The sequence below is a fragment of the Manacus candei genome, unplaced genomic scaffold (assembly GCF_025592945.1).
Source record: "Manacus candei isolate 608988 ecotype Guabito, Panama unplaced genomic scaffold, ASM2559294v1 h1tg000045l, whole genome shotgun sequence".
In the NCBI taxonomy this organism is placed as follows: Eukaryota; Metazoa; Chordata; class Aves; order Passeriformes; family Pipridae; genus Manacus; species Manacus candei.
In genome coordinates, this window is record NW_026138093.1 from 7291938 (window position 1) to 7307059 (window position 15122).

At 50.6% G+C, this 15122-nt stretch overlaps 1 protein-coding gene and 1 pseudogene across 1 annotated transcript in view; one reads left to right on the forward strand and one right to left on the reverse strand.

Moving 5' to 3' along the window:
- The window catches only part of LOC127474810 (uncharacterized), a 1039526-nt gene that overhangs the window by 165273 nt on the left and 859131 nt on the right, over window positions 1–15122 (forward strand).
- The window catches only part of LOC127474830 (zinc finger protein 883-like), a 334043-nt pseudogene that overhangs the window by 119281 nt on the left and 199640 nt on the right, over window positions 1–15122 (reverse strand).

Consider the following 15122-nt stretch of genomic DNA (forward strand, 5'->3'; position numbering starts at 1 on the left):
ACCCACAGGAGCTCCATCATGTGTGGCACCAGGAACTCCAGTTTTCTTGCCTGTATGAAGGACAGAGTTTCTTTTCTGTGATAAGATCCATGCCTGGAAAGCTCCCCAGGCAGCCACCAGTCCCCAGCATGGCATCAGGGCAGTTGGCAGCACTTCCTCTAACACCTGCCTCCCAGCCCACGCCAAGCCACTGCCTTACCCACAGCCCCAGAGCCCTGGATGCCACCATGGCTGTCCCTGACACCACCCTGCTCACCAGCTCAGGTGTCTCGCACAGCACGATGAGGTCTTCGAGCACCTGGGAGGCTGGGAGGGTTGGAAGCTCCTCATCGATATCAAAGTTGTCATTCTGAAGGTATTCAAAGTCTTTGTCCTTGTCCTCCCACTCAAACTTCACGCTAGTGCCACTGGGCAATGGCTGTAGAAGCAAGCACAGTAGTGAGAGCCTGGCAGAGTCTGCAGGGCTCGTGGCAGGGGATCAAGTCCTTTTCTGGTAACTCACAGCCAAGTCAGAGGTGGAGCTGCTTTCTGAAGAAGAAGCGCTTAGACTGCAGGGCCACCAGTCGACCCAGAGCATGACAGCGAATGGCCATAATATCTTGTCTCCAATCTCGGGCTCTGAGAAGATGCTCTGCCACATTTGCCTGGCCACACTGCAAGGCAGAGCTCTGTGTCAGTAGGGCAGCCTGGAGTGCAGCGTGGCTGGGCCAGCCCAGGTGCCTGGGGCCCTGCCTGGGCAGGCAGCAGGGCACTGAGCTGGTGTTCCCCTCTAGGCTGGGAGCAGCAGGGTGGCTCTGGGCTGGCTGGGCCAGCTTTGTCTGCTGCAGGCCTGGACAACCCAGCAGGGCTGGAAAGCTTGGTGGGATGGAGAACCCCTCTCCTCAGGGCTGTCCTCCATCATTCCTTGGCTCTGGGAGCCAGAGAGTCTCAGGCTCCATCTCCCCACAGCCAACAAACCCTCAGGCTTTTCAGGGTCAGTACCTGTCTCCTTGTGGAGCGATGCTCAGCAGTGTGGCGACTACCTTCCTTGGGAAAAAGTGCGCTAGCAGCAGAAGCAGGGAGTGGAAGCACTCCTGCACAAGTTCACACTTCACGCCTGGCAGTCTTTCATGCAGGAAGCTCAAAATCTTTGGCACCTGAAGGGGACAGAGGTGAGGAGAGTGCTGCCACGGTAGTGCAGCCTCAGTTGCCCTTTCCATACCACTCTGCTGCCTTCAGATGCCTTCAGGTGCCTGAGACACCTGGGTTTGGCAGGGAGGGATGGAGAGAGGAACAAGGCCTTCTAGGGCTGAAGGGCAGGGCAATCCAGCCACAGGCCACTTACATCCGTCAGGAAGAAGCACGGGTCATATGTGGCCAGCCACAAAATCTTTTCTGCTATGGTCCTGCGCCCTCTGTAAAGGTTCCACCCAAATGGTTCAACCCATGGACGAGTCTCTCCAGGTACCCATTGATAATTCTGTGCATCTTTCTGCTCCAGGGTTTCAAGGACGATGTGCGTCCTCTCCGAGCGCGTGAGGTATCTCTCGAAGGGCTGCGGCAGGAAGGAGGAGAGCAAAGATGTCACCCCAAGGCCCCTGCTGGTGCTGCTCAGCTGGGCAGCGAGAGCAGCCCTGGCCACAGGTGCCCAGCAGTGCTGGCAGCAGTGCCCACAGTCACTGTGTGGGGGAGGACAAGAGCAGAGGGTCCTTAGGCTGAGGCAGGAGGGCTGGGCTCATGCTCACGGGGTGCTGGCCCTGCACAGGACCAGGGCTCACTGCTGGGCAGGAGAGCTGCAGCTGCTGCTGGGACACCAGCAGAGTGCCGCCCTCAGACAGTCCCTGCTTGGGGACAGCAGGAACCCTCTCATCAGGGACACTGAGGCCCTGTCAGCCCCCCTGATTCCGGGTGCCTTTGGTTCACAGGAGTGCCCTGCCGATGGCACAGACAAGAGTCTCAGCAACGGGGGAGCTCATTACCTTGATACCGCACTTTTTTCCGAGAGTCCTGAAGAAGCAGGTGATTTCACCTTCCACGTGGCGCGCGTATTGTTTGCCCCTTAGCCTGGTCCTGCCTAAAGAGCAGGGCAGACGTGCAAGTCAGGGAGAGCAGCTTTGCCATCAGGCTTTCCAAAGCAGCCCGAGATCTGCTTGGGAGATGGCAGGCCAGAAGGAGATTGTGGAGGGAGGGGGTCAGAGTGGGCTCCACAAACAGGCAGGGTTGAAGATGGTGAAAGGAGCGGGGAAGGAGAGCAGCAGAGAACAGGTGCAAGACTTGAGGAGAGCACTCCACTTGTACAGCAAAAGAGAGCTGGGATGCTGCGGGGAGCAGCTGGAGGGGCAAAGGTGGTCAAGCAGAGAAGCAGAGCTGGGAGGTGATGTCTGTGTGCAGAGGGACGAAGGCCACCACAATCCCCCTTAGCTTTTTGCTTACAGATGAATTCGCTGAGGTGCGCAACAGTTGCCCGACGTCCTGAGAATGGTTGAAGGAGGACAAATCCCAGCAGCTGTCCAAGGAATGGGATCTCGATGACAGTGGACTTCTTTTTGTTTCAGGAGGTCCCATGGGAGGGAGGGAGGGAGGAAGAAGAGCAGCAGGGTTGAGGGCAGGCAGCTGGTGCCAGGGCCCCATACCTGAGAGTGTGCCCAGGGCTGGATCCCTGGGGAGTGCAGGCTTTGCAGGACCCTGTGGTCCTGTCTCCTGGAGCCCTCAGCTGGGCAGCAGCCCTGGCAGGGAGAGCGGCAGGGCAGGGGCACAGCCTGGCTGGAGGCTTCCTGGGCCTTACCTGCCGTTGGGAATAGCTGTTCAACCATCTGCACAGCGTGTAAATCCTCTCCATGGCTTCTTCCCACACGGTGACAATATCATATCTGGCAAAGTCCACCAGCACCTGAGCAAAGAGAAGCTGCTGGTGAGCCCCTGGAGCAGACACCCCCTCCAGCAGCAGCAGCAGCAGCAGCAGCAGCAGCTCAGCTCGGCTCCTGGGTGGGACTTGCACTGTCCCTCAAGGCTTCCTCTGAGCCCCAGCAAAGCCTGGAGCAGGGCTCCTGCCCCTGGGCTCCCTTATGGGCCAGGTAGGAAGGCAGGTGCCACTCTCTGTGCTCCAGAAGAGCCTGGTGACACAGGAGGGGGGCACTGTCCCCACAGCGTGCTCTGCCACCGTGGCACTTGTCTGGAGACCACCCACCCAGGAGTGGCTGAACCCCTGCCCCACAGGGTGAGGAACAGCCCCGGGACTGCCACTCTTTGCACAGGCCAGACCTGCAAGATGTTCTGCAGCTCCTCGCCCAGTCTGGAGGGAGGAGTGTTCCGCACGATTGCCGTCAGCATGGGGTCCAGGGCTTGCAGGGTCTGCAAGGAGGACAGAGAGCGCTGGCAGTGATTCTTCACCCCCAGGAGATGCATCTGAGCTCCCAGTACCAGGAAGGAGAGCCACCCACGCTGCCCAGGAGAGACCTAAAAGCAGGCAGTCTACTGTGAGCAGACAGCAGATGCCACAGGCCTTTGCATTCCAGCGGAGAGAGATCAGGGAGCAGAGAGAATAAAAACTGGAAGGAGAAAACAGGAGGTGCCTTTTTCTCCCTGAGGCCTGGTGCGCAAACCACACTCTTATGTTTCTCGGGTTCTGTCCTTCTAAATAAACTTTCTGCATTCTTTCCACTGCCTTGGCATTTCTGGGGATCCCTGCGGATCTTACGTGACGCGCAGGATGGCCAGAGAGCAGCCCAGAGGGACTGGTGGCTCCTGGAGCTCAACCAGCACTTACCTGATTCCTGCGCTCATATCCATCCCATACATAGGTGTCCCATTTAGGAAGGAAGAGGACAGCTCTGAAGCAGGCTTCTAGGAGCCTTCTCGTTTTGCCCTCCAGCACCTCGTTCACCACGCTGCAAAGAGGAAGGGCCCAAGTGGACAATGGTGCCGGGGGAAGCGCCTCCAGGCCTTGTGCAGGGGGCGGAGGTCCTCTGGGGAAGGGGTCCCTGGCAGTGATGAGCGGGTACCTCAATCTTTCAATGGCAAAGAGGGCGAGCTTCCGCACTTCTGTGTGCTTCATCTCCCGCTCGCGGTGGTTCATCTGCTGGATCAGATCCCTGTCGCGGTCGTCCTCGGCACGCTCGTTGATACAGGACTCAGCGTCCAGCAGCATCTGCAGAGCACAACGCAGCTGGGACCCGGCAGCTGCCAGCACCCAGTGCCACCAGAGCCTAGCCCTCACAGGGTGCCAGTGCCAGGGGCCTTGCCCCCTTCCCCAGAGCACCGAGTGTCCCCTCACCTGAATCCTCTCGACCACCTCATATCTGCGGCAGAAGTGGACCAAGCGCTGGGATGAGCCACTGCTGGTGGTGCTTCTGCACAGGCGCACAACTTTCTGAAGAAAGCTGGTCTTGTGGACCAGATTCTGGCAGCCGGAGGACAGAGAGACAAACAGGGAGCATGAGAGGGGGGAAACGTGGCCAGCGAGACTGGAGCCCTGAGGGGCAGTGGTCTGCGGGAGCAGCAGCTCTGCCCAGCCAGCACCCCTCCAGCAGCCCAGCAGCAGAGCCCCTGCCTTAGATGCTGGCACAGCTGCCGTCCAACTGGCCACACTTACCTCCTTGGGGCCGTCAAGGGCCTGGATGGAGTCCACCACTTCCTGTTCTTCTCTGGACAGGGGGAACAAGCTGACATCTAAAAGAGGGATAGAGCAGGGAGGATCATTGCAGGATGCGCTGCAGAGCCCCAGCCCTGCCCAGTCCCCTCACTCACCCGTCCCCATCTGCGGTGGGTTCACCAGGATCCACTGGGAGAGTTCTGCTGCAGACCAGCTTTTCTGGGCAGCAGCCTCCTCCTCCCAGGCCACCTCATGGGGCTCTTCTGGAGAGCCGCTTTTCTGGGCAGCACCCTCCTCCGCCCAGGCCACCCTGGGCTTGCTGGGGGGTGTCTGCTCCATCCTACTAGAAAACTACTAGAAGTAGTAGAAGTAGTTTTCTAGAAAACTACTAGAAGTAGGGAAAGGGGAAGTGGGAATCTTCACAGAAAAACCGTCGCACTACGAGTCAACAGGGAAAGCCTGGAGCTGTGCTCAGAAGATCCTCGCCAGCTCCGTGCTCCCGTCCTGTCGCGTCGCTGTCCTGCCGGACAATGGTGCTGGCACTGGGGCTGTGCTGACCACGTGTGCTGTGATGGGATGTCACAAAGGGCCCCCCTGTGACACACCACCTGACGCCTAGCAGTGTTCCAGCACTTGTGGATGTGGAACCAGCCCCTAGCAACGGGCCCCAACGATGCAGAAAATTATGCTACGTTGACCCTAAAACCCCAAAGCCCACAAATCTTTATTAGTAGACACACTGTTCCAAAAAAATAAAGGAGCGTTGGAGGCATAACATTGGGTGCGAGTGGTGTTTTTTGTAAAGGGAGTACCTTTATGTGGGCCCCCACCATCTCGTCTTTGAAATGGTAACACCTTATCCCACTGTCTACAAGCAGTAGATATCCCCTGCTATCCTATACACGAGGTCAGCTTTTCTCTGTAGTTTCAAAGGAAATACATCTCTTGGCTCAGAGTCATAGTGATTGATTCTTTTCAGCTGACCACCTCCCTGAGCCTTTTCCAGGACCCAGCTCAGGAGAGCACTGCTAAAAGTCCAGCTGTGTGATTTCAAGAGCCAGATTGGCTCCTGAGACCTTCCATAATCACTTGGAGCATTGTTGGTTAAATTCTGCCATAACTACTCACATTGTTAGTATGAAAAAGGAAGAATGGGAAAATTTCTGGTTTTAATGGAGTAAGCTGGGCAAATGAAAGAAGGCAAAGGCATGTATATAATTTACAGTGACTGCTGAAGTATATAAATATTAATTCTAGTCATGTTTGCTGGGTGTGCTTCTCGCACAGGAACACCATAGCTGGGCCTGGGGACAGCACTGATGGCAGTGATGAGGAATGGGGGGGATGCCCTTCCATCCTGCTGATATCTGAAGTGGTTTCCATGGCTGTAGTCAAAATAGGAGACAGTGTCCTGGTGACACTGGCATGCCAGGCAGTCTCCATGGTGTTGGCTAAAAAAAGTAGGACACCTAGTTTTCTTTAGGTGTCTGTGCTGTTTCTGAGCAGCGGTAACGAGGGCTGGGGCTGATGTGGCAGAGGGGCGGGTGTGGGGTTGTTGTGGCTCCGTCCCTCAGGAGCTGAGGGTGCCCAACACAGGGTGTGTACTCGGATCAGAGGAGAGGGGTTTGTGGCCCCGCTCTCTGTGGTGAGCCTGGTGGGTGAGCTCCCCCTGGGCCAGGCCACGTCAAGGGCTGATGAGAACAGAGGTGTTGCTTGTGGAATGGCGGCAAGCGAGATGCGGGGCGCCAGCAGCCACCTCGGGGGGGCTGAACCTCGCCGTGCAGGCAGGCGAGGGTACGAAGAGATGTCTGGAGAAGGGTCTGGCAGAGAAGGTGGTGTCGGCCCGAGCAGGGTCGGGGCTGGGCTGGGGCGGGCGGAGGTGGGCTCGGCCCGGCCTGGTGGCAGTGGAAGGGGGCGGTGGCCGCTCCCGCCTCTCCCTGAGCAGTGAGCGGGCGGCCATGTTGTGCCGGCGGCGGGAGGAGGGAGTTGAGATATTGCACAGTCTGTGACAATGAAGGCAAGACCAGCCTGAGGATAATGAGGGGACTGAGCCTGTGAGACCCAAGACTTGTGTTCCTGATGTTAAATCCTGAAATGTCTAAAGCTGCAACTTTTAACTGACCTGCTCTTCAAAAAATAGCAAAATTAAAGATTAAAATTAAACCCCGCAGTGTCAGGAGCAGATCTTGGCTGACCTGCATGTTCCATGCTAAATACAAAATTGAGCACTTCAGTCATAATGGTCTGCACCTTTCCTGGATTGCCCTGATGCTGTTTGTGCTGAACAGGTATTACAATAAAGGCAGTTTTACCTGTCCCTTGTTTACTTTTCTGAGCTCTTTGGAGCTGTCTTTTCTTGTAAGAGCAATCTATGGTAATCTGTGTTTGTCTGGTGGTAATTTCTCAAGGGATTTGTGTACAGGACGGGGCCTGAATTTCTTGGGTGGTTTGCACAGGTTCTTTGATAACACATTCCCTAGTGATACTTGAAAGCTTTTTATAAAATGTCTTTTGTAGCATATGCTGTCATCTGTAATGCTTGGTTGTTTTTTTTTCATTCAGGGATGGGACTTGTGTAATACTCACAGTCTAATGCTTGGTCCTTAGGATTTCTTTATTATTTTAAATTTTAATTTATTAGGATTCCTTAATTATTTTTAATTTTAATTTATTAGGATTTCTTTATTCTTTTTAGTTTAAATTTATTAGGATTTCTTTAATCTTTTTAGTTTAAATTTATTAAGATTTCTTTATTATTTTTAATTTTAAATTATTAGGATTTCTTTATTATTTTTAATTCTAATTCAAGTGTTTTAGTATCCCATTTTCCCTGCAGATGTGTGGAGGAATTGATTTGCTCACTGTAAGCAAAATAGCTGCTCTTGGTCAAAGAACTGGTAAGTTGTTCTTCCTTAATAACATTTACTTTTTAGCTTTTTAAAAAAATACCTTCACAAAGGTCTGGCTTTGCACAAAATGATATGTAAAGCCAGGATGGTTTTCTGCTTGTTTGGTTTTATTTCTTTTTAAATTAAACTGTGAGCTGATAGACTTCAGATCATTCCTCACATAGTCAAAAACACAACATTGGCAGGCTTGTGTAGAAAAATTAAAATTAATAATTAATAATTAAAAAATTATTCATCTATACTGGATGAGTACGGGAACAGAATCTTTTCCAGTTTTCCTTAACTAAAAGGAATTTGGTCTTAACCTTTTGTTGTCCCTGCCACATTTTGTGACTTTGGACCAGTTTTATCACCGAGTTCAGTCCAGAAGCAAAAAAGTGGAATTCATGAATTGGAGGAATTCAGTTTTTAATGCATGTCCATGAGCTTAGTTTTGATGCTTTTTGGCAAGTATTGAATCTCTTCTGCTCCTGGGCTCTGTGAGTTTTATTACTTTGTTCCTTCAGAAGTCTTAAACTGGTTTTCCCACTGCAGGTCTGTGTAGAACAGCAGATTTCTTGCCAGGTTTCTCCTTCCAGCTCTTCCTCAAAACTCTTCCTGTGCCATCCACTGACGCCTTTCTAGCCCCCAATCATCTGCTCGAATCTCTAAAACATGTGACTCATGTTCCATTTTTATATTCATCTTCACATGACTCCTGAATCTTTCTGTGTGCATTTTTGTTTGTTTTCTCACTGGGTTGTAAATGAGCTGTTGTCACATATGGTTTCTTGGGTGGGACTTTGGCCTTTCAGTTACACCCCAAGTAATTCTTCCCTCCTTTTCTGGTTTCTAATCCTTACCTAAAGGAAGGGGCTGAATGTGAAAGCCTTAATTTACTTAGTGAAACAGTTGTCTACAAAAGAAGTTGCTTCAAACACCAATTGCAAAAGCATCCAAATGTGTGGATCCTGAAAGATCCAGTATTGCCCTCTCTGGTTAGTGTAGATAATGTTTAGTTGAAACACTGATGTTTATTTTCATTTTTTTTAAGAGAAGAGGGAAAATACTTGAAAACACTTTATTGAAGCTTTATTGAAGTTGACATACTTTGCTTAATGCAATAGAGTTTATTATTTCAAAATAGCACCCAAAAAAGAGTGCATCTGTGAATAAAGTCACATCTTACCGGGAATTCCTCTCTAAATGTGAGAAACCTGGCAAACAGCCTTAGCTAAAAATACCCAAACCTACATGAGTTGTGCTTTGACTGCTGTGCTTACAGAACATCTGATGGGGGTAAAATATAAATATGTAAAAATTGTTTAAATAAAATAAATGTTTAAATAAAATAAATGTTTAAATAAAATAAATATTTAAATAAAATGGTATCCAAATATAAATTCAAATTCCTACGCCTTAAATATATTAAAAAATATAAATAAAAATATAAAAAATGTTTTAATAAAAAACTGTTTAAGTAAAATGGTACTCAAATATAAATAAAAATTCCTTTGCCTTAAATATATTAAAAAATATAAATACGTAAAAAATGTTTAAATAAAATAAATGTTCAAATAAAATGGTACCCAAATATAAATTTGAATTCCTGCGCCTTAAATATAAAAAAATGTAAATATATAAAAAATGTTTAAATAAAAAAAAAGTTCAAATAAAATGGTATTCAGCAAAAAACTGAAGAGAAAAACTTTGTAAATTCTGTTTCAGAATCGCTGCCTTGAACCTTGGGTCGAGGTTGGGAATGGTTTGTCTCCCTTGGCAGGGAGGGTCAGTACTCTTTGTCATTCTGACATGACTGCCCAGGTCCCTGATTTTATCATGGTCAAAATACTGGGCTTGGAAACCAAAGCAGGAGCTGGTAGAGAACAGCAGCTTGAAAAATGGGCTGATGCCTAATTGATGTGACAGAAGGAATGAAAAACTCGTGACAGCTAAGAAAAAAATTGGGCTTTTCAGTGCCTACCTCAGGTTAGGATGACTGCCTGTGTCTTAGTGGAGGAAGATGTTTTTGTAACTTTATTGAAACTTGTTAGTAAAATGTGCCTGAATTCCTAAGGAAACAACCACTGTGAAATCTTTTAAACCAAATGTAGATTTCCAAAGTGTAGAAGTTGATAATAATATTTTGGCCATTCCTGTGGCATCTTTTTAGTGTATGAATAATTTTGAGAACAACAAATTCTTAATTATAACGCATTGTCAGGTCTGTTTACTGCTAATTATTTTACAAGGTTGAGAGAAGAGTTTAAGATGAAAGATGTGGGGTTACTTGCAAAGTTTTTGGTACAAACAATGCAGTTGAACCTGGTGGGGAAATTTGCCCTTAAGTTGGTTTTGGTAGATCTCACGAGTGTCTAAGGCAGAGGCCAACCCAACTGGAAAGAGCCTTTCAAGGGTGACTAAAATGTAACTAAATTACCTTTTTGAGAGGTGGGGAAAGCTGATGTCAGGAATTAAATTTCCTTATGTTAGGCTTATTAAAAATATAATAATATATGAATATTAAAATTATTTTAATGGTCTTATTTATGGGTTTTTCACTGTGCTAATGTTAGTACTTCTGAGTGTTTGTGACAATAATGGACAGCTTTGTGGTATTTTTTTTCTTTTTATTTTTCATGTTTTGATACTTTGGACAAGGCATTAACATTAAAAATCATTCAAAATTTTAATTCATGCTCAAAACCTGAATAGATTTGAAATGAGGTTAATGAGAACAGTGGGGGGAAAAAAAAAAACCCGAGCCCAAAACCAAAACAACCCCAAAACCTGTTCATTTTCCCATTGTATTTTAAACAAGGAAGTCGGTAGAGCAGCAGAAAACAGGACACGTGGGCAGGTGTGAAAGTCAGACTGGGGCTTGTTGCACTGGTTCCAGTGCTCTTTGCTTCAGTGTAACTGGTCATTTTGAGATGAGACTGGGGAAACTGGGCTGCCAGGGCAGAGACCACTGGCTGGCCCCACTGGTTTTTGCTGGGCAGTGGGTAATTTCTGCCTCACTTGTCAGAACCAGCCCACGGTTATCAGGGAATGGGGTAGTGGTGAATTTGGCTTTCAGACTGAACTGAGGTTAAACTTAAACATATCAAAAGAATAAATTGATGTTGGAGTGCAGATACTCAAAATCCTGAAGACCTTTTGAAACCTTGTTTTGCCTGTCAATTCTACGGCCAAAGCTCTTCCCGCAGTCGGGGCACTGGTGGGGCTTCCCTTACTGGTGGGTCTGTTGGTGTTTGGTCAAGGTAGAGTTTCGGGTGAAACTCTTCCCACACTCCCCACACTTGTAGGGCCTCTCCCCGGTGTGGATGAGCCGGTGGGTGACGAGGTGGGAGTTCAGTTTGAAACCCTTCCCGCAGTCGGTGCAGCGGAAGGGCCTCTCATCCGTGTGTGTCCGCTCATGCAGGAGGAGAGCTGAGCTGGTCTGAAACCTCTTCCCACATTCCAAGCACTTGTAGGGCCGTTCCCCGGTGTGGATGAGCTGGTGGGTGCAGAGGTTGGAGCTGCTCCTGAAGCTCTTCCCACATTCCCCACAATTGTACGGCCGTTCCCCAGTGTGGATGCGACGGTGTTGGATCAGGTGGGAGTTCCTGTTGAAGCTCTTGAGACACTCCCCACACGTGTAGGGCCGTTCCCCAGTGTGGATGTGCTGGTGTCTGAGCAGGTCTGTGCTCTTCCTGAACCTCTTCCCACATTCCAAGCACCTGAAGGGCTTCTCCCTGCTGGGAGGCTGATCAGGGACCACCAGGTCAGAGCTCCCCCTCAAGCTCCGGCCACCTTCCCAGCACAGGCTGGCTCTTTCCTCCTCAGAGCACCCTGGGATGGCTTTGGAGCCCCTCCTGCGGGGGCATCTCCGGCCCTTTTCCTCCCCGCTGCCTTCCTGCGCCGGGGAGCCCTTCAAAACGGCCTCTCCCACCAGGGTCTCACGGGGGGATTTGTCCTCCGCGCTCTCCCTCCTCAGCTCGGGGCCTGGGGCAGGAAGCAAGAAGGACAGGCAGGGGATTTGCCTCCGGCCCACAGGGAAGGCCAAGGACATCCCCCCAACTCCGGCCCCGGCAGGACGGCGGCGCCAGCGGGGTTGTCCTGCAGCCGGGGCCATGCTGGGCTGACAGAGCCAGCACAACACCCGCCCAAAGGGACACTGACTTCCTCCTCACCTGCCTGGGGGGCCCAAGGCATCTTCCTCTTCCTCGCAGCCTCCTCCTCCATCCGACCAAGCTTTGGGAAGGACAGATCCTGATGGGGGGGAAAACAAGGGCTGAGTGCATTGGCTTGGGGGTTCCTCCTGCCCAAGTCCATCTCTAGAACTCACCGGGCATCCTGTGACCATAAAAACCTCCAAACCACCAAGATTTAGCCCAGAAAAACACAAATCATCAACATTCAGGCAAAAGCCTATAAGAAAGAGTGAGAAGACTCCTGCCCCCCTAAACTGAAAAAAGTTGAGATTCACCTAAAAAATACTCTAAAATATGAAGATGAGCCCAAAAAAATTCTCCTAAGATTTCCCCTTTTCTGGTTTCCCCCCTTTAGGGTTCAGAGAGTCTCCCCTCTCTGGGATGCTGGGGGTTCTACCTAGAGATGCTGGGAGTGTTGGGGGTCCCAAGGCTCCCTTCTCCTCTGATTCTCGCCTTCGGGATGCTGCATTCCCAGAAATTCCCCCTCTCCAGGTTCTCCACTTTGTTGTCCTAGGGGATCCCAGGGGTCCCCACTGTCCAGGCTTCCCCTTCTCCGTGCCCCCCCTCACCAGGCTCTCAGGGGCCCTCTGAGAGGGCACTGGGAGGGACTGGGGGGGGAACTGGGGCACACTGGGGGGCACTGGGGAGTTACTGGGGGATACCAGGACACATGGGGGGACACTGGCAGGTTACTGGGCCATACTGGGGGTTACTGGGTGCTCACTGCAGGATCACTGGGCCATACTGGGGGGCAGTGGAAGGTCACTGGGACACACTGGGTGGTCACTGAGGGGGTTACTGGGCCATACTGAGGGTAACTGGGAGGTCACTGGGATATACTGGGGGCACTGGAATCCCCTTACCCGGATGTGGTACATCTCCCCCTCTGGATTTTGGGGGGCATCCCTAGGACCCCTCCCCTGGGGGCTGGGGGACCCCTTGAACTCCATTGCTGGGCTTTAGGGGACCCTGTAAAATCCTTTCAAAACCTCTGAAATCCCCCTTCGACCCATCAAAACCTTCTCCAGGTCCCTTCAAATCCCCTCAGAGATCTCATCCCTCCCCAGCACCCCCCAAACCCTCTCAGTGACCCGCAAAACCCACCTGGGACCCCTCAAGCCCATTCAGGGACCCCCAATCCCCCCCACGCGCCCTCCAAACCGTCTGGGACACCTTAAACCCCCCAGAGACCCCAAAACTGCCTCAAGGTCCCCGCAAAGCCTCCCAGGAACCCCAAACCTCCCCAGAGAGCCCCAAAGCCCACCTGGGACACCTCAAATCTTCTCAGAAAGCAAAACTCCTATCAGAGCCCCCCAGCACTCTTCAGGGACCTTCAACCTCCCCCCTGAGTCCTTTCAGGGACCCCTCAAAACGTCCCCAGGGAACCCCCGAACCCCCCCGCTAAACCCTCCCGAGCCCTCCAGCCTTTCCACCCACAGCCGCGCTCCCCGCAGCCCCCGAGGGGATCCCCAGACCCCGCTCTCGCCGCCCCCCCGCCAACTCACCCAGCGAAGTGCAGCGGCCGCAGGCGAGTCCTCCTCACTCCCGACCACGAGGCCAAAATGGCGCTCGCTCCGCGCGCCCTCCGCCTTTACAGACCCGCCCCGCAGCCAATCAGCGCGCGGCCATGGCCCCTGCCCGCCCCCCGCCTGCGCGGGGCATTGTGGGAGTTGTAGTCCCTGCGGCGGGGGAGGGTCGGACTTTTTTTGGTTTTTAGTTTTTCTGTCTTCTTTTATTTTCACTTTTTTTCTTTCTCTCTTTTCTTTCTTTTTTCTTTCTTCTTTCTTTTCTTCCCTTTTTCTCTCTCTTTTTTCTTTTTTCTCTTTTTTATTTGTTCTTTTTTTTCCTCATTTTTTCCTATTTTTCTTTTTTTTCTCTTTTTTCTCCTTTTTATCTCTTTTCTCCCTTTTTTAATTTTCGTTTTTCTTATTTTTCCCTTTTCCTTTTTTTTTTTACATAGTTTTCTATTAGTTCTTTTATTCAAGGACGATTTAAACACAGATCAAAACAATCTCCATGTACATATCTTACAAAAACAGATAATCTGCCTTGTTCCAGGTTTGTGAGGGTTCCTAAGATCACAGACATTGAGACATCAAGGGTGGAAAGTGAAGCAACTTTATCCTGTCCCTTGCCACAGCCTTCAATCCACACCCAGCCCTGGATTTCTGGAAAGCCGCTGGGCAGGAGCAGGAGATGGAGCTGGTGCTCGGCGGGAGGGGCAGGGAGGCCACGCACCTTCTATTAGAGGCACTTCAATCATCCAGGAGATCCAATGGTTCCAGGGCTGTGTGTTCATTCTTCAGGCATCCAGCCCCAGTCCGGTCCCCGACCTTGAAACGCCCCCCTGGATGCCTAAGTGTCCCCTAAATGTCCCCCTAAAACTGCCCCATAAGTACCCCTCAGGATCCCTAAGTGTCCCCCCAGTACTAACTCTTTATTCGTGTTTATTATTTCACTTTCTGGGTGTCTAAAACATTTCTGGCACGGTTTTGCCTTGGGGGAGCTGAACCTCATTGCTGGCAGCAGGGACTTGGCTCACAGCTGAGGAGTGTCTGTTACCAAAGGTGAACCTCATGAGTTTCAGATTGTGGCAAAAAAAGAAGAAAAAGCCCTCTTTGCTGTGTGCAGCCAGTTCTGTGAGCAAAGCAGGACCCAGGAGACTGAGCAGAGACAGGATGGAGTTGGGAAATGTGGAGCAAGGTTGTCCACACTGTGTCAGACCTCAAGGGAAAGCTCTAACCACTCCAAACCTCCTTAGGAGAGACCCTGGATCAAAATCAATTAGAGAAAGCTGCAATCAACTCTTTTCAAAGGAGAAAAGTAAGAAACTACACCCTTGAAAATAAGAATGCATGTTTATTAGAACCCCTTTGAAGTATTTCTGCGTATTAAGAAAACTTCCTGATTAACTGCACTAGACTAGAGGAAAATCAAGGCAGAGCTGTGGTTTCTTAGCACTTGATTGATTTTAAGGAGCCCCGTGGTCCCCACGGTGCACTTGGCACTGAGTCCTTGAACCTCAGGTGAGGTTCTCCTCTGAGAGAGAGGAGACCTTTCCATGAGTCCAAGTCAGAAGGGAATCTCAACATATCTCAAAGCATTAATGGGTCTCACTGAGGGCCATTCCCAATCCAGGTTCCTCAAGGACTCCTTGAAGGAGATCACTGCAGGCCATGATTGCACAAATCTGTCACAGACTTTGTGTCAAAAGCAAAAGCCAAAGTGCCCTTAAAAACTGAACTACTTCAAAGAATTGATGAGCCCCACAGAGTGTCACAACTGACAAAGCCTCTCAAGGGACTCATTAGAGCAGGTAATTGCAGAGGATTGCACAAACCTCTCCAACACTCAGTGTGGAAAGCAGAACACAAAGTCCTGTGAAAACCCTGCAGTCCCTGAAGCATTAACGAGCCCCACTGGGTGTCACAACCGACAGAGTCTCTCAGGGGACTAATTAGAGCAGGT